Raw genomic sequence first — 19,411 nt, 5'->3', positions numbered from 1 at the left:
AGGTGATGATACTTAGTAGGTTTGGTGGATATCCGATCTTTGCTAGTAGTCTGATGAGGTCAAAGGCTTTGGTGAGATCTATGAAAGCAACGTAGAGGGCCATCTGTTGTTCGCGGCATTTCTCCTGTAGCTGGCGAAGGGAGAACAGCATGTCAATGATGGATCTCTCTGCTCAAAAGCCGCACTGTGCCTCAGGGTAGACACGCTCAGCCAGCTTCTGGAGTCTGTTTAAAATGACTCGACTGAAGACTTGTGCTGAGCAGGGAGATTCCACGGTAGTTGTTGCAGTCACCGCGGTGACCCTTGTTCTTATAGAGGGTGATGATATTGGCATCGTGCATGTCCTGTGGTACTGCTCCTTCATCCCAGCACAGGCAAAGCAGTTCATGGAGTCACTATTGTAAAGTAGGGAATGCAGCAATTTTCACAGAGCAAGTTCCCACGAACAGCAATGTGCTAATGACCAGATAATCTGTTCTAGTGATGCTGATTGAGGGACACAATTGATCAGGTTGGCATCCTGCCATCTATGAAAGATGATGGACAGGCAGTAAACAATCCATTTCGGTCTCTGTTCTTGGTGCACCTTTACCGATGGCTGTGAGAGGCAGGTTCTGCCACAAGTGCTGCACGTGAAGCTGCCAGGTGATGCTGTGAGTTGTTGTTTTTGATGTTGGTGCCTGTTGCCAAGTTACAGAAGAAACTGGTCGTCATGGTAGTGCACATCAGTCCATAGGAAGTGTTGCCATTTCCCACTTTCGCCAGCTAATGTCTTCCAGGTGCGATAGTTGACATTTAGAGCCTTCATGTCATGTTTGCAAGCATTCTCAAAGAAGCGCTTTGGGCGCCATCGGCCAGGACACCAGGGATAACTCCTCGGTTCGTGTTAAAAATAGTGTAATGGGATCTTTTATGCCCACCTTAGAAGGCAGACTGGACCTCTGACTAGCGCCTCATACAAAAGACAGTACTTGCAGCAGTGCCACATTCCCTCTCTGCAGTGGGACCTGTCTCCCAATCAGAAGGGAGTGGGATCAATAGTCATACCCCACTGAGCCACAAACAAGCAGGTCACAGTTGGGAAGTCTCCGTCTGTCAGTAATGTTGAAATGCAAGGTCAGAGATTTAAAATAGCTGCTTAAACTATCTGAGTATCAGTTAGCTGTTTTTAGCCACACTCTTGCCTTCTGGTCAGGAAGTTGTGGGTTCAAGTCTCACTTCAGAACTTAACCACACAAAGCTAAGTTAATATTCCTGTGCAGTACTGAGGGGAGTACTGCACTATTGGAGTTGTTGTCGTTTCGATGAGAAGTTAAATGGAGGCTCTGTCCGCCCCCTCAGGTGGATGTAAAAGATTCCCTGATGCTATGTTGAAGAAGAGTAGGGGGTTATCCCCGGTGTCCTGGCCAATATTTGTTTCTCAATCAACACCACAAAAACAGATTATCTAATCATTATCATGTTGCTGTTTGTGGGAGTTTGCTCTGCACAAATTGGCTGCTGCGTTTCCTGCATTGCAATAGTGACTACACTTCAAGAGTGCTTTGGGATGTCCTGAGGTTGTGAAAGGTGCTATATGAATGCAAAGCTTTTCTTTTACTCAGTGTTGCTTCATCTTTACCCAGTCTACCCTGTGGGGCAGCAGCTCACTTAATTTGCACAAGCTTATTGAACGGAAATATCAAGCATTGATAACCACCAATGTTCTCTCTGGTTTCCATTCACTTTGCAAGGCCCGCTTGATCCACTACGCCATCTCTTTAAGATTGCCGTGTGGCCACGCCCGCGCACATCTTAAAGGGACTGTTGCTTGTGTGGGGCCTATTTGTCCCCACTTGGAACATTCCCAATTGCTGTGCGGCCGCACACCCATGGAACTTAGAAGGAATGTTGACGGGAGCCCTCCATAAAACCTTCAGTAATGCACCCCCACCCCCCAAAATAGTGCATGGACAGCAATTGCTAAAGGATGGAACAATAGCCTAGAAATGAGTTTTGGTGATACTAGCATTCATAAAATATTTCCTGTTGCTATGAGGCATTAGCCCATTTAACTTACCATCTGCTAAAATCATCAACAACATTTTCTGGGCGATTATTTTTAACCTGATTTGTTAGATGGCTTCTTGGATGTCTTTTCAAGTTCAGTCTGACTCTAAGTGAATCATAAACATATGGCTTTGGTTTGTAATTCAGTTTTTTTCCTTTTAATGCAGCGTTGTCACATTTTTGGACATTCCACAAAACTGCTCTAATCTCCCCCACTCCTTCATACACTATCAAAGTGGTCCCAGGAGCCCAGTGCAATCCTCGTCCTCCACTCAGAGTTCAGCTGTGGCTCTGGGTGTTGTTACAAATGTGTCCAGCTTCCTGGTCCGGAACAGAAAGGAAATCTGTTGTTTAACCCTGAGAAAATGGTTGACTGGCGTAGCATATGGTGACTAGACAGAGAGCCAGGATGTGGCAGTCTGAAACAAAATACTACTTTAAAAAAATCCTTTAGAAACTTTGAGTCCTACTGAGAGGTAATTAGGGAACTGCAGAAAGAAATTGCGACCAGGAAAGCCATATCGTTAACCATTGTATCTTTCTTTACGAGCAGAGGAGGTTAAGAGGAGATTTGACAGAAGTGTTTAAAATCATGAACGATTTTGTTAACGTAAGGAGAAACTGTTATCTGGTGGCAGAAGGGTCAGTAACTGGAGGACACTGATTTAAGGTGATTGGTAAAAGAAGCAGAGGCGACATGAGGAAACTTTCTTTTACACTGAGTGTTGTTGTCATCTGGAACGTACTGCCTGAAAGAATGATGGAAGCAGTTTCAATAGCAACTTTTAAAAGGGAATTGGATAAATACTTGAAAGAAAAGAAATTTACAGTGCGATGGGGAAAGACCAGAGCAGTGGGATTAATTGGATAGCTGTACCAAAGTGCCAGCACAGACACGATGAGCCGAATGGCCTCCTTCTGAGCTCTATCATGCTATGATTCAATGATAAAAGTCCTGATATAATTATATGCACTAAAGGATTGGGTGCATGTATTTGTTGAATTTGTCTAGCTAGCCACCACAATTGCATATTTTATAGCTTAACCCAGATGATAGATTCACTAGGACTTTGTGAAGGTGCTAATATTTTTGAGCAGGATATACGCTTCAGTATTTAACACTAGGGTTTCTGAAAGGCGGGGAGGGTCAGCCTCGGGGAGGTGAGGGGGTGATGGGTGGACTGAAGGTGTTAATGGCCAAATAAACATTACTGGTGAAGAATTGGGGGAAGATGCGGGGTGGGGGGAGAGGGTTGTTCATTAGAATGGATGTATTGGCCCCGATGTTTTACTTAGGGCCGTGAACAGAGTGGGGAGGAGGAAGAATGGGTTTCCAGGGTGTCCTGCCAAAATTACATTTTTTCAGCAGGTTTCCTGCTCGACAGTCAGCCTGATTGACAGGCTGGCTGCCTGCCAGGCAGGAAAACTTGTGCTAAGGCTGCAGCTGGGGAATGGAGAGATGGGAAGGAGGTGGTTAGAGATCACAGCAGGGAGGCGGGTGTGGGCATGAGGGGATAAGATCACAGGGGGGCGAATGCAGGGTTGGGGAGAGAGATTGAAGGTGAGCTCTTCAGATGCAGGTGGGTGGGGAGTTTGTGGAGGTGGATTCGCAATCGCGGAGGCCTGGGGAGATTGGAGAGCTTGGAGTCTCTTGGGAGTCGGGGATTTGGAGACCTGGGGACTTGTGCAGGAGAGTTGGGAATCAGGGCTAGTGAGGGAATCAAAGATTGGGTGGGGTGAGGGAGTCGCAGATTGCAGTTGGATGTGTCAGAGATTGTGGAAGGTGATCAGCTGATTGCAGGATCTATGAAGAGATAAAGCTTGTTGGGACTGGAGGAAATGCTTCTGTTCCTCCTGGCCTACCAGCAGTGCTGTAAAAGCCCTTACCTGATGGATCCAGCTTCTCTTGTTCCCTTTTATTTGGTGGATTTCCCAAGCCTTTTACTGCTTGAAAGCTTTTACTGACAGACCTTATTCCCGAGAGTGGATTTGTTGCCTGCATCCCCCAACCTGTCTCTGTTAAAACAGAAATTAAGCGGGTTGGAGGCAGGTTGTGGTCAGGTTTGAGAATTTGGTAAATTGCTACTTCTCACCTGCCCCCAACCCAACCATTGCTGGGAATAACATTGCCCCCATTATGTAGAAATATTTCTTTAAATAATACTTGTACACAGTCCCAGAGACTTCCACATGATAAATGCTTTAGGAATGCACTTAACGTTTTTATATAAATAGTCTGAGGGCTATATTATCACTGACTGCATAAAGCCAAATACCAAATGGGATTTGGTGCCTTTGTGCAAAATTCTTTCTGTTTGCTGAGAAGAGGGAGCGAGTATAATAGATAGTATAATAGATGTAAATAGATGGCAGTTGATAGTATAAGAAAGAGCAGGCATTCACATAGCACCTTATCGCTTCCTCTTTACAGCTGGAAGCACTTCACATTCAATTAATTATTTTTTGAAGTGTAGTCACCGTTGTTAAGTAAGCAAAGGCAGCTGCCAATTTGCTCACAAGAAGATTCTATAAACATCAAATGAGATAAATAACTGACTGATGTGTTTCTGGCTTTTTGCTCGAGGAAGGAATATCCGCCAAGACGCTGGGTGAACTCACGCTCTCCTTCCACTGAAACCTTTTCCATCCGCCTTAAGCGGTTGTGGGGGCCCACGGTTTAATATCATATCTGAAATTTGCCACCTCAGACAACCCTGTCAATACTGCACTGGAGTGTCAGCCTGGATTGTGGGCATGGTGTAAGTATTGTGCACAAGATAAATGGAGACACACTTTACAGCAAGGCAAGACACAATTTTTTGCACGTTACAGGGCAAATTTTGCCAGGCCTTGCAACTGACTTTGCAAAGCTTCCCCTTGGTTCTTTTTTTAAAAAAATGAACTGAATGCCTCCATGAATAAATTTTTAGATCCGTTTCTGATTCTATCGATATTCTGCTTTTTCAATAGATCTTCAGTAGATTTTGAGGAGAACACATTGAGTGCACATGGTCCCTGTTTTGCAGTATTTGTTGGGTAGGACAAAATGATCCTGTCTTTCAGCATCATTTTTTTTGCTGTTATTTGTGGGGGATGGGAGCAAAGCAGGGTTAGTAAAAGTTACTTTTGCACTAAACATGGTTAGAACCCTGGATTCAGCTAATCCTGCTTACCTCAGCAGTCAATCAGGGTTAATCAGTTGGCTCATCTCAAAAAGCATGGGCCTGGCAATGCTTTAGGAGTGGCTTTGTGCTTTTTCAGTGCAGATAATACAATATTATTCTTAAAAACTATCCAAATTGTTGGCTGTAACTTTATTATAGCAGCTGCGTTTAAAGTTGGAATTTTTAACGAAGATTTATAGAAATATTGAGGGGCAGCAGGTAGCAGATAACCTCAGAAAATTGCACATGTCTTGCCTTGTGCAGATAATCAGCTTATGATTTTCTGATAAGCATTTGCGGCGGATGGGTTTTGCCATGGCCAGTGTGCACCTGAAAAATCACCCCCAACATCTCTCTGATGGGTGTAAGTGCCTCTCAGAGAAAAAGACTTGCATTTCTATAGTTTATTTTCACGACCTCAGGATGTCCCAGATGCTTTACAGCCAATGAAGTACTTTTGAAGTGTAGTCACTGTTGTAACGGAGGGAACATGGCAGCCAATTTGTGCACAGCAAGCTCCCACACTGTCAATGTGATAATGACTAAATGATTTGTTTTTTTTGTGTTGCTCATTGAGGGATGAATATTGGTCAGGACACTAGTGATAACTCCTTTGCTCTTCTTCAAGATAATGCCATGGGATCTTTTATGTTCTCTTGAGTACAACAGACAGGGCCTTGGTTTAACAGCTCACCTGAAAGACAGCAAGGGTATTTTATTCAGTCTGCCGCGGCAGATTTGGTGCTGTGCAGGTTGATATAATTAGGCGGGAGGTGTTTTGCGGATTCCCAACGGCGGGATATTTTAGAGGAATTAAGTCAGTTTTGCGGCGTTCCGGGGTTCCCCCAGTGCGGTGATGGATTGCAGCTTTGCATTCATTTAAATAACATGAATACTCATTACCCTACGCATAGTTACAATTTAGTTCTACCTGCCAGGTTAAATGAATGGCGAGCGATATTCCTGTGCCACCCGGTTCACGAATGTTTCAACGTGGCGTGGAACAGTCAGATTTGTGCAGTTGAGTCTCAGGACTGTGTCTTCTCTCTTTAACTCATCCACTAAACTAACATCAGCATTGGAATGGATGTTTTCCTCCAGGCTTGGCAACAGCAAGCGTGAATCATCTCAGGGGATGGCGGCGATGACATGGGCGGGAGTTACATGGAGGAGCAGGGGAGGGTCGTTGGGACGGAAAGGTGGGGTTGGTTGCGTGCATGGAGGAGCAGGGGAGTGTCCAAGTTGTTGAATGGTTGATGTTGATGGTGAAGCTGCATATTGTCGGCTGCGGGGGTGGTGGGTGGATTGGATCAGTACTGTGAGAAGATATTTGGCAAGGGTCTAAAGGGAGAGATGAGTGCTGTCGACGTCGGGGAGCTGTGGGAAAATTGAGGATACTGGCTAGTAGAGAGAACGGTCACAGTAAATGGGGGCAAATAGATTCTGAAGGTCAAGACGAATGGGTAGGTATTCAACAGCTTCATATTGAGGGGAACGGGATTCGGCAACAATGGTCAACTCGATGTGAGGAGGTTCAAGGATAAGAGTCAGCATGTTGATAGTAACAGGAGTAGGAACAAGGGGAAGGGATGGCATGAATACATTGATGATTACACTGTGCACGGTAATGGGGGGAGGCTCAATGGTAACGGAGGGAAGGGTAACGGTGGGAAGGGTAACGGTAGCAATGGGTGGGTCAATGGTAATGGGTTCAAGCTGGAAGGGTGCAGAGGAGGTTGGAAGGTGGGGAGACTTGCCCTGAATTCCACGTGCACCATTTTCTCAATGATAATGGAAACCATGTGACCACTCAAGGATTGCAAGGAGAGTGGGAGGAGGCAAATGATAGTGGGTGTGTCTTCTACCTGGCTGCAATTTGAAGGCAGATATAAGGGAGCTGTTCATTGCCTCAATGTTTCAGCTCACCAGCAACAGAGGGCTGGATTGTCACGCTCAGCGTATTTATTGTTCAGAAAAGCCACAGCGACATGGGTCTCACACCCAATTTATCTAGTACCATGGGAAGAAGAGCAAAGGGAGAGACTAAGAGGGCTCTTTTCCCTCAACTCATGATGACAGCATCAACAACAGGCAGAACAGGAAGATGAGGATGCTCCGAATGTTAACATACAGGAACGGCCTTATTGAAGACGGGTACTGGCACATCATCGCATCCTCAGGACAAGGACAAATTACCTTCAAATGTCAGAGAGGCAATGCCACAGACGCCTAAGAATGTCACGTGAAATGGTCACAGAAATTTGTAGGATCCTGCAGCATGACCTGCAGCCACTCGGCTTTGGTGGGAATCCCATGCCAGTTGCCCTCAAGGTGACTGCTGTTCTCAATTTTTTTCTCCAATGACTCCTTCCAGGGGTCCATGGGCGACATTTGTGGCATCTTGCAATCTACGAAGCAGAGATGCATCAAAGAGGTGACCACTAGCCTTTGTAACGTGTCAATGATTTCATCTACTTACTTGTAGATGAGGACAGCCAGGCAGCAAGATCTGTGGCCTTCGGCACCATCGCTCGCTTCCCTAGAGTGCAAGGGGTGATCAAGGGGTGTATTCATGTGGCCATTAGAGCTCCCTGGGTCCAGCCTGCTGTCTTTGTCAATTGCAAAGGCTTCCATTCTTTAAATGTATAGCTGGTTTGCGACCACAGGAGAAGAATCATGCATGTTTGTGCACATTTCCCAGGGAGCTGTCATGACTCATACATTTTGAGCAACTTCCAGCTGCCAGCAGTTTTCGACGAACCAGCCAAAGTAGATGGATGGATCCTGGGTAACAAAAGCCATCCCTTCTGTACATGGCTGATGACACCAGTGCGTCATTTCCAAAGCACTGCTGAAGACAGGTACAATGTCGCCCACGCATCCACCAGAGCCATCATTGAACACACCATTGGCATACAGAAAATGCGATTTCTTTTCCTTAACTGGTCTGGAGGGGCTCTTCATTGCGTCACAGAGGGTGCACAACCTTGCAATTAGACGCGGCAACATTCTGCAGGCGGAGGAACAGGAGGAACACTAGTCCTCCTCAGATGAGGAAGACTATGAAGAGGGTGAGGAGGAGGACGACAACAATGCCAATGAAGCCGTTCTCGATATGCGGGCCATGGAGAGACATGCTAGGGACATCAGGGAGAACTTCATTTATGTATGTTTCAGCCAACAATAAGCCACATCATCGAGGAACATTAGGAGGAGAAACATAACAGTTTCCCACAGAAGTTCCCTTGTGCATGAGGTCTTATTCATCACTGCAATCTTAACGAAGCATTGCTGCACTTTTGTGTGATTGTCATTTGAAATCATCTATGGGCTATGATGAATGCAATTACACACCATCCAAGCAGTGTTTAGTTATAACGGTAGAAAACAAAAGCAAAGCATGGCAGTATTGGAAAAAGTTATTAATCATCAATAGAAAAACAGCCATCATTGAAGAGTGAAGGCTCAAATTCCAATGAGATATGAACACTGGACATTTCCTGAGATGCTTTGCAAACATCATTGTGTTCCTGCCATAGGCCTCCAAAAAATGTCTTTGTATCCATCTGTAGCCAAGCAGAACATAACCAAGAGTGGATCAAATTTTGCATGAAATAAAAATGTTTTAATACATGTTTGCAATCGTGACAATTTGTACAGCACCCGTGCCACCTTCATCGTCAAAACTGTTTCAATTTCCTTTTTCTCCCACTACGTCTAGGTGCTACCCCGACATGAGCAGCTGAGGTGGAGGCAGTCTGCTCAGTGCACTGCCCCGTTCCTGTGGATGACCATGGCTGGCGTCCTCTGGAGGAATGGGCCTTGATGGCTCCATCCTACTGGGAGTCTGCAGCAATGGTGCTTGAGTATCCACCACGTGTTCACCTACTGGAGGTAAAGGGGTCAATGTCGGGAGTGGGGGGGAGGACAAGACGCCCCTTACCCTGGAGTGCCCTGAGAGGAAGGCCCCAGGGAAGCTGGCATGTGCTCGTCTTCCATCTGGATGCACGATGGCACTTGCCTGTCTCCCTGAGGGGAAGGAGCACCTGGAGGGACGTCCAGGTTCCTCATCCCCCTCTCCCTTAGACTCTGCTGCACGAAGTCCACAGCAACACCGGTGAAGTGCAGGTCAGATCGCATATGGCTCGAGTGCTCAACCAGACTCTCCACAGAGCTCATCAGACTCTCGACTGAGGAAGCCCAAATGTCTGAGACATGGCAGACGTCATGGCTTGCATGGACTCCTCCATGGCACACGCAAAGCCATGCATGACCTCAGGCATCGCCGACATATTTTCCACATGGCTTTGCTGCACATCCGGCAGACTTCTCATAGCAACCAACAAAGGATCATCATGAGCGTGGGGCTGAACAGGGGCCTGGTCCCCAGCAGTCCTCTGATTGTCAGGGGACCCGGCTGGTACATGCTCACTCAGCTTCTGGGACGTGTCTGTGTCGTAACCACCAGCTTGTGGTTAATCTTAAACCACACCACCCCCCTCCCCCACTTCCACTATGTGGATGTATCTGCAGTGGCGGAAGTGGAAGAAAAGGCAGGTGATGGTGCACCCTCTGGGGCACTGGCTTCTTCCTCCCTAGAGGAGGATTCTTGGGCCTCGCGGCATTCTGCTACTCGAATGCGGGCACCTGCAGTGGAGACACAAACAGAGGCACTTTAAGCAAGTGCTTCACATGAGTTCACACAATTTCCTTCAGTTTCCGCATATGGCTGCAAGAGTGGAGATGACACTTCATCCTTACACCTTGTGACTCCTGCCTCGCCATCTCCGCTCGCCCTGCCTCCCTCCTCTTGTGATCTCAGATGCCTCCTCCTGAGGCATGGTCAGCAGCCTGATGTCAGGGACCCCTCCTCCCGTTCTACTATGCTCACGCTGGTTGTGGCTTCATTTCTCCTGCAACAGACAGTGCAGATTTAATGACATGGCAAATGATGCATCACAACCATTGCATACATGCATCAACATCACTTATTCTGCATTGGTCTTTGCAAGACACATCCAAACACATCAACAATGCCAATTTTCATAATTTAGTAGATGGCACTAAGGCTAATGCGACTAAGGCCGCATGGCTAATTTAAATACAAAATCACGTGGGAGATGGGATTTGCAGCAGGAGTGAAAGTTACGACAAAAAATGACATAAGGGGATAGGAGAATAGTATGGGGAAAAGGCATTGAAGTGGATGATCAGCCATGATCGTACTGAATGGTGGAGCGGGCTCAATGGGCTGAATGGCCTACTTCTGTTCCTATGTTCGTGTTTTCCTATTCGGTCCTGCTTTCGGGAACGCCGCAGCAATGAGAAGATTCCACACAGCATCTCCAACAGTACAGCACTCCCTCAGTACTGCACTGGGGTGTCAGCCTAGATTTTTGGGCACAAAATAGTGGGGTTTAAACTCCCAACCTTTCAACTCAGAGGCAAGGGTGTTACCCACTGAGTCCTCTGACATGATCATAAAGAGTCTTGAAGGAAACAGATGTAGAAAGAGGAATAAAGGAATCACACTGCTGATTCACACTTTGCACCTGAAAATTGCAACCACGGTCTTCCAACTGTTGCCGGACTCTTACTTGCATATTTAAGTAGACCCCACCCACACAAGAAATATGCAAGCGTACACCTTGCATGTCAAATATTGCATCAGACAGGCTTTGGGCATCACTGGAGCAGCTGAGGAGCTCTATACTCCTCAACTGCTGGCTGTCCATTTTATTAGTGAGAAACTGGTTTCAGTCCCCGTCTGACTGAACACCTAGGGCCTCCTTTACCTGACGGCAGTAAGGGTTCCGAGTTCATTTTAATTGGTGTAGGAAATAGGAACATTGTCACACTAGTCCATTAGAAAGTACCCTTCTGAGGTTGGTGCTGAATCAAACACATTACTGAGACGGAGTTCTCTTCCATTTAGTTGTGCTATATCTGACCTGTGCTTGATGTGGACACTGGGGATAGGCTAGCAAATCAGTGGAGTGATTTCTCCATGCGTGGTCCATACTGGCATGGGGCCTGTGCCAAATTTGTCACTGGGCCTCACCTGTATTTAACCAGTGAGCTGGGGGCATCACCTGTCCTGATGCAGCTTGCTGGTTTGGAGGTCACTGGTTTGAGATGTTTTAAACATTGGCAGCAGCCCTCAGCTAGGTCCTTGGGGAATTGGAGAGGAGCGAGCGAACACATACACACACAAGTAAGGTTATAAAAGCTAGGACCTGTGGGAGCACATAGCTAAGCATTACCTTTATTTCAAACTAATGTGGACTTCTGAGAGGATCTTTTTCACCCAAAATATCAAGTGTGTGCTCCAGCACGCCACTACTCCCCAAACCATATTTTAGAAGCTTTATTTTTCCTTTTTACATGATACAAAGCTATGCACAAAAGACCCCAGGTACAATAAAATGCAAATTATGACGGTTCTGCAAAATCTATCTTTCCTTTCTGCTCACTGACCCTCTGTGTATTTCCAGCATTTGTGGGTTTTCACTTTCAGATTTACAATGGAATGCATACAGTAAGTCATCATCTTTCATCGAAACAAAGGAAAACCCCCAACATAGCCCCTGTCTTACATTCAACTCGGAGAAGAAATTTCCCCAGTGGTCTCATTTGTGTGGAAATTCTAGCTGATATTTTTATCTTCTCTCTCTATCAGCCTGTGAACCAAGTCTACAAAGGGAGGAAATGTCTTCAATATTTTCCTTTTAACTCAGGCTCCCGACACTAGGGTTCAGCCTCCTGGCTCTTCTCTGCACTGTCTCCAGTCCTTCAATGTCTCTCTTGCTTCTTGGTGATCAGAACTAGCCGCAATGAGGAGTATAAAGTTTAATCACCACCTCTGGTGACTTACATTCTAACATTTTGACTACTTAGTTCAATATTCAATGAACAGAGGAACTAGGAGCAGGAGTATGATAGCTTAGTGATTATGTTAGTAGATCAACAATCTGGAGGACTGAGCTAATAATCCAGAGACATGAGTTCAAATCCCAATATGGTAGCTGGGGACTCTAAAGTCAATTAGTTAAATAAAATATGGAATCAAAATCTAGTACCATTAATGGTGACCATGAAACAATAGGACTGTTGTTAAACCCATCTAGTTCCTTAATATCCTTTAGGAAAACAAATTTGCTGTCCTTACCTGATACAGATGATGAGGCAGACTATGATGAAACATACATGTCAGGTGAATTCTTCACCTCCCCTCTCAATGTATTGTATTTAGCCTGGTTCTCATTTAAAGAGGAAAATAATACTGGCAAAGAGAGACTATGAGAATAGAATAGTAGTCAACATAAAAGGGAAGCTAAAAATCTTTGACGAGCATATAGATAGGAAGAGGTGGAGTGGGGCCTCTTGGGGACAAAGAGGGTAATATATATTTAGAGGCACAGGGCAAGGCTAGTATACTTACTGAGTTTGTTGTATCTGGGTTTACTTAGGAAGAGGAACCTGACGGAATATCTGTAGAAGAGGTGAGAGTAGAGGCAATGGATTGGGTAAAAATTGACAGGGGGCAATACTGAAAAGGCTGGCTATGCTTAGGGTAGATAAGGCACCTAGTCTGGATGGCTTGCATCCCAGGTTGCTAAATGAAGCGGGAGTGGAGATAGTGGAGGGACTTGCCATAATCTTCCAATCTTCCCTAGATATGAGGGAGGTGCCAGAGGATTGGAGAGTGGCAAATGTGACACCCTTATTCAAGAAATGGTGCAAGGACAGTCCTAGTAATTATAGGCTAGTTAGTTTAACATCAATAGCGGGTAAGGTTTTAGAAACAATAATCGGTGGGGGGGGGGGGGGGGGTGGAATAAAATCAACAGGCACTTGGAGAGGTTTGAGTTAATTAAGGATAGCCAGCATGGATTTGTAAAAGACAGATCATGCTTGATTAATCTAATTGAATTTTTTGATGAAGTAACAGAGAAGGTTGATGAGGGAATGTGGTGAATGTTGTTTGTACAGATATATAAGAAAGTGTTTGATAAAGTACTATATAAAAGGCTGTTTATGAAAATGGAGGCTCATGGAATAGGAAGGTCAATGTCCAATTGGATTTAAAAAATTGACTCAAGGACAGAAAACAATGGGTCGTGGTAAATGGTTGTTTTACAGACTGGAGGATGGTCGACAGTAGTGTTCTCCAAGGATCAGTGCTAGCACCACTGCTTTTTTTGCTACATATAAATGATTTGGATCTTGGAATACAGAGTACAATTTCAAAATTGGCCAATCATACCAAACTTGGAGGAGTGGCAAACAGGGATAGGCACCATGTTGCACTATGAACATTTGACAAATTATTGACTCAGCCACAGACTTGGGAACAATTACTCTGTATGTAAAGTGTATAGCCAAACTAATGCCATCAAAACACAATCTGATTTAAAACACATTTCTCCCTATAAATAAAGTAGTTAAGCATACAATCATCATTGGAGATCAGCACAACTGTATTAGCTAGCTAGCAAGCAAAATAGTATTCAATACCAATGCAAATTACCTTTGTTGACTGAATAGAGCTAGCTACATCATGTCATGGGGTGGTGTACAGACCTTATCGGATGATCTCTGTAGATTTACACAGTGTCAGGAGTGCAAATTCATCCATTAATCCATGAAACTCAAAGAGAGTTATTGTTGTTATTAACGTGAGGCAGTAAAAAAAAAAATCAGCAATAGGAAGATGGACTATTTCTCACAATTGCTCTTGTCACAAGACAGTTTAACCCGTAATGGTCAATGTTTGTGCAACTTCTCCACCTGCTTGTAATAGGATGGAGCAGATAGTACTTCAGAAGAGTCATGTACAGAAAAAGCAGAGTGGGACAGGAAGGGACAGAGAGATTAACGGTAGGTAGCCAAGACTAGTTTATTCATCTTGACAGGCTGTTAAACTAGGTTCTGGATTCTAAAATACAGAAACAACAGCATCTCTCATGGACAAAATGTCATTTGCTCACCAAAGCTAGTGACAAAATTAAATAAATACAATTACAAATAAAGAGCGCTCTTCAATTCCTCCAACAAAGTGATTCTCTTAAATTCACTTACGTCTATATCTCAGTCTATCACTGCCGATTCTTATTCAACTCTGACAAGATAATTATTAACAAAAAGCTTTTCTGCAAAAAGTTGAGCAGTTGTTACTGCATGAATTATTCAGTTTTAAAATGTTTAGTCAGTATCAGTAAGATTGTACTCCAAACTAACCAATTTATGTCCACGCCAAATCTCTTACCTGTTTGTAAAGGTGCACTTTGAACATAATGTAATTATATGATACTGTGATGAAAACCACACCTGCCAAGAATGAGGCATATTAATTTTGTCATATGGAACATTAATTTTAAACTCTTACTGGACTGAAAACATGGCTGCATCTACATTCGAAAAGGACATTGGCTGGAAATATTTGCATTCTAAAAGACAGTTGCCTGGAGAAGACAATGGAATTGCTCCCTGATTCAATTAACCAAATATATTTTGATCAAAAGACATTGGATGTGTGAAAGTCAGCATTCCAGCCCACTATTGAGGATGTCTACTAAGATTGAAAGAATCTACAAAAACTCGTCGGGAAGGTTGTTCCAAAAAAGAAGCTAGTCACATGACTGGCTTGCTGGCCCAGGTTTGGTTTGAATTATGCCACACAAAAAAAAAAGACTGCAACTGAACTTGAGGATAAAGCATCTATCCCTGTCTCTCTCTCTCTCTCTTTCTCTCTCTCACATGAAAAGAGGAGACTACAACTGGATTTCAAGAAGATAGCATCTCCCTGTCTCTCTCTCCCCCTCTCATGAAAAGACAGGGACCCACGGAAGGAACTAAGTCAAGACAGAAAACCATTGAAACAAGTTTGAAAGTGTGCACTGGGCCTTAACGAGATGGCAAGATTTAACTGCAATCAAAGACTTTACATCGAACTCAAAAGACAGTAAGTGAACTCCAGCTATTGCTTCCAACCTTCCTCCTTGATTCTTTCTCCTTTTCTGTCTCTATCTGCGTGTATGTTTATTGCATATGCATGCTAGCATCATCGCGTTGTGTATTTTTAGTAGTTTTAACCAAATTAGAGTTTTAAGGTTAATAATAAACTTACACCTTTCTTGTTTAAGTCTAAGAAAACCTGTCTGGCTGATTTCATTGACATTACAATTGGAGAGCAGTGAACAAGGATTCATTGAGGGGAAGCTAAAAACATGGTGTTTTAAAAATTAAACCCTGTTAGAGCCAAACCAGGAAAAAGGCTGCGAACGAACCCCTACACCCCTTTCTCACCTGGTCATAACAGAAATTTGGGGGCTCGTCCGGCACACAGACAAACAAGAGCAATTGGAAGTGGGAAGTCAAATTGATCCCAATCAAAAAGAGAAAAGATTTCAATATAGGTTTTCTTGTGGTTGTGTGCGCTAGAATACTAACACGTCTGCGACAGAAGCTAGTAGCTCTCCAAGCCAGGGTTTTGTTTTCTTATTCATTCATGGGATGTGGGCGTCACTGACCAGGCCAGCATTTATTGCCCATCCCTAAATGCCCTTGAGAAGGTGGTGGTGAGCTGCCTTCTTGAACCACTGTAGTCCATGTGGGGTAGGTACACCCACAGTGCTGTTAGGAAGGGAGATTTTGACCCAACGACAGTGAAGAAATGGCGATATAGTTCCAACTCAGGATGGTGTGTGACTTGGAGGGGGACTTGCAGGTGATGGTGTTCCCATGCATTTTCTGTCCTTCTCCTTCTAGTTGGTAGAGGTCGTGGGTTTGGAAGGAGCCTTGGTGTGTTGCTGCAGTGCATCTTGTAGATGGTACACACTGCTGCCACTGTGCATCAGTGGTGGAGGGAGTGAATGTTTGAGGATGGGGTGCCAATCAAGCAGGCTGCTTTGTCCTGGATGGTGTTGAGCTTCTTGAGTGTTGTTGGAGCTGCACCCATCCAGGCAAGTGGAGAGTATTCCATCACACTCCTGACTTGTGCCTTGCAGATGGTGGACACGCTTTGGGGAGTCAGGAGGTGAGTTACTCACTGCAGGATTCCGAGCCTCTGATCTGCACTTGTAGCCACAGTATTTATATGGCTGGTCCAGTTCAGTTTCTGGTCAATGGTAACCCCTAGGATGTTGATAGTGGGGGATTCAATGATGTAATGCCATTGAATGTCAAGGGGAGATGGTTAGATTCTCTCTTGTTGGAGATGGTCATTGCCTGGCAAAGGATTAAGTAACTTGGTATAAGTTAAAAGCACTGTCACTGGAAGAGTTGAGAAAAATAGCTGAGCAGTGTGGGATCACTGTCCGTGCCAAGGCTAGAAAGTCTGAACTCCTAAGACTAGTGGCCAACGATTTTTCCCTCGAATCTGAAGAATCAAAAACAGGGTTCGAAATAGACTCCGGCAGGGTTTTGCTAGCAAAAATACAACTGGAACAGAGGAAACTTGAATTACAAAACACGGAAAGAGAGAGATAAGAGAGACAAAGAGTAGAACCTTCCAGAAGTAACATGAGGAAAGGGATCTGAGGTGACTTGAGTTAACTAGGGGGCAACAGATTAACCCCAGTGAAAGCATGCCCAATATGGAGGATCGTAATTCAGGGCTGGGTGCTAAATTGTAATAATTTACCCAACTGATCGCAAAATTCAATGAGGGAGACGTGAAAACATTTTTGTATCTTTTAAAAAACATGTAAGGCAGTTAAAGTGGCCAGCTGAGGCTTGGACTTTCCTGCTAAAAAGCAAGTTAACAGGAAAAGCCCATGAGGTTTATTCCCTGTTGCCAGATGAGAGTTCATCAAATTATGAACAGATGAAAAATGCTATCCTCGGGGCATATGAGCATGTACTGGAAGCCTACCACCAGAAATTTTGAACCCTCAAGAAGGAAGCCAATCAAACTTATCTGGAGTTTGAAAGAAGTAAGCACTTGGCTTTTGACCAGTGGCTGAGGGCTGTTAAAGTACAGTTCAGCTATGAGAATCTCAGAGAAGTAATTCTGTTAGAGGAATTTAAACACTCTGTCCCACTCTCCATAAAGACCCATGTAGAGGAGCAGCAGGTTCAGAGAGCCCAGCAAGTGCCTGTTCTGGCCAATGAGTGTGCTTTAAATTATGTCAGTTTCCTAGGGGAAAACCTTTCCTAGTCACCCCCACAAATCCGAAAAGACAAAGGGTGGGAAGGTGATAGGAGCCCAAGCAGTCCTGCAAGAGAAAGAAAAGCAGGAGACACAGGGGGCCCTCCTGTAGCTAAAAAGGAAGGTGCTGTGAGCAAGAGTGAGAGCAGAGGACCTGTGTGCTTCCATTGTAATAAAACAGGGCATTTAAAAGCTGACTACTGGAAACTAAAGGGAAAACCTGTAGGGTTAATCAGGGCCACCCGCTCAGTGAAGAAGTGAACCTGATGGAAAGCACAGCAGAACAAGCTGTGACTTTAACTGCAGTAAGAGTGAGACCCAGGAAGCTTACGACAGCAAGTGCAGGAAAATTTAACAGGATTTCTGAAGGCTATCAGGGTTTTGTGTCTGAAGGGAAAGTAACCCCATACCCCTTGAGCGGGGCAAGCAAGCCCATAGTAATTCTCAGGGACACAGGGGCCACTAGATTCCTTTTACTGGGAAAAGGCCTGACATTTCCCCCAGAGAGTGCAGTGAACACCAGAATGGTGGTGAATGGTATTGGATGCCTCTACCTGTACACCAGGTGCACCTGGAGCACGACCTTATTTCGGGACCGGTGACTGTGGGGTTTGTCCTTAGTTTGCCTGTTGACCTGCTCCTAGGTAATGATCTGGTGGGGGTGAAGGTGGTAGCTTCCCCAGTAGTGAAAGAAAGACCGCAGGAGGTCAGAGAGACAGGGCAGTGGCAGGAGACAGTCCCCTGCAGTTTCCCTGAATGTGTAGTGGGTCAGGCCACGAACAAACCAGATCCCCCTGAGGAGACAGAATTGGCACTACAGGCAGATGACCAGGTCTGTCTGTCTGAGACTTCCTTTGGAAAGTTAGGTGACTCAGGGAATGAATTAAATGGATTTTCCCTAGCTGAGGCTCAGCGAGCCGACCCAGTATTGCGAGAGTTATCACAGGCTGCCCAGTCTGAAAGTGAAGCAGAGGGAGTCCCTGATTGCTACTATTTAAAGAATGAGGTATTGTTGAGGAAATGGAGTTCTCCTCACAGATCTGACAGCAAGGAGTGGACAGTAGTTCACCAGTTAGTGGTGCCACAGTAGTACCGGAGAGAAATATTAAGAAGGGCCCACGAGACTACAATGGCTGTACATGCCGGTCTATGAAAGACCAAAGGCCGCATAAAACAGTAGCTTGACAGGCCAAAACTCTACAAAGATGTGGTGGAGTACTGCAGGGGTTGCCACATGTGCCAGGTTGAGGGGAAACACCAACCTACAGTGAAAGCTGCACCCCTATGTCCTGTACCGGTGCTAGGAGGACCCTCCAGCAGAGGGCTGGTGAATTGTAAGGGGACCCCGCTGAGAACAAAAGGCACAAAGCTGGGAAAAGGTTCGAAAGGGAAGGGTAAAAAGCGACCAAGAGGGCAGGTTAAAAGAAGTCCGGGAGGAATCCCAGATGAAAACCCTTACTGTCCAGTCAGCCAACCCCGGAAAATGTGAAAAGTTAGATCCCACATCCTGCTACGTAAATGCAGATACAAGAAGCACCCCACCAGAGTTGCTAACAGCATTTACAGGAACATGCAGAGACAAAGAATGACCTCTAGAGGGAAGAGAAACCGTGAGAGTGATGCCTCATCTAGTTGAAGTGCCACAGGGGAGTGCAGCAGAGTTTGCACAAATACCTGCAGGCAGGAGTGTCCCAGAGGTCAAAGGGGAGATTAGCGAAGAATCCTCCCCCACAGTCAGAACCAAAGTGAACCACCCATCCCGCAAAGTCAAAAGCCTTTGCATTACCCAGCAAAGCACTGAAAGAGAATTCAGGATAGACCTGCCCACTACTGACTCTCCTGAGAAAAACAAATCCAACTTACGGCTAATTAAACCTAACCATCTCCAAGGCCCTAGGCAGCCATGGAAATGGGCAAACTGAAGAAAAACGTTCCCCAAAAAACACATTTACCGGGATGCCAACCAGGTTGGGGGGGGGGGGCAGTTTTAATAAGTTTTAGGATTTATGAATGAATGGGAATAAATCAGAGAAATGCATGTTTTTTT

This window comes from Heterodontus francisci, chromosome 5 (assembly GCF_036365525.1).
Source record: "Heterodontus francisci isolate sHetFra1 chromosome 5, sHetFra1.hap1, whole genome shotgun sequence".
Taxonomy (NCBI): domain Eukaryota; kingdom Metazoa; phylum Chordata; class Chondrichthyes; order Heterodontiformes; family Heterodontidae; genus Heterodontus; species Heterodontus francisci.
Note: the sequence above shows the minus strand (reverse complement) of the source record.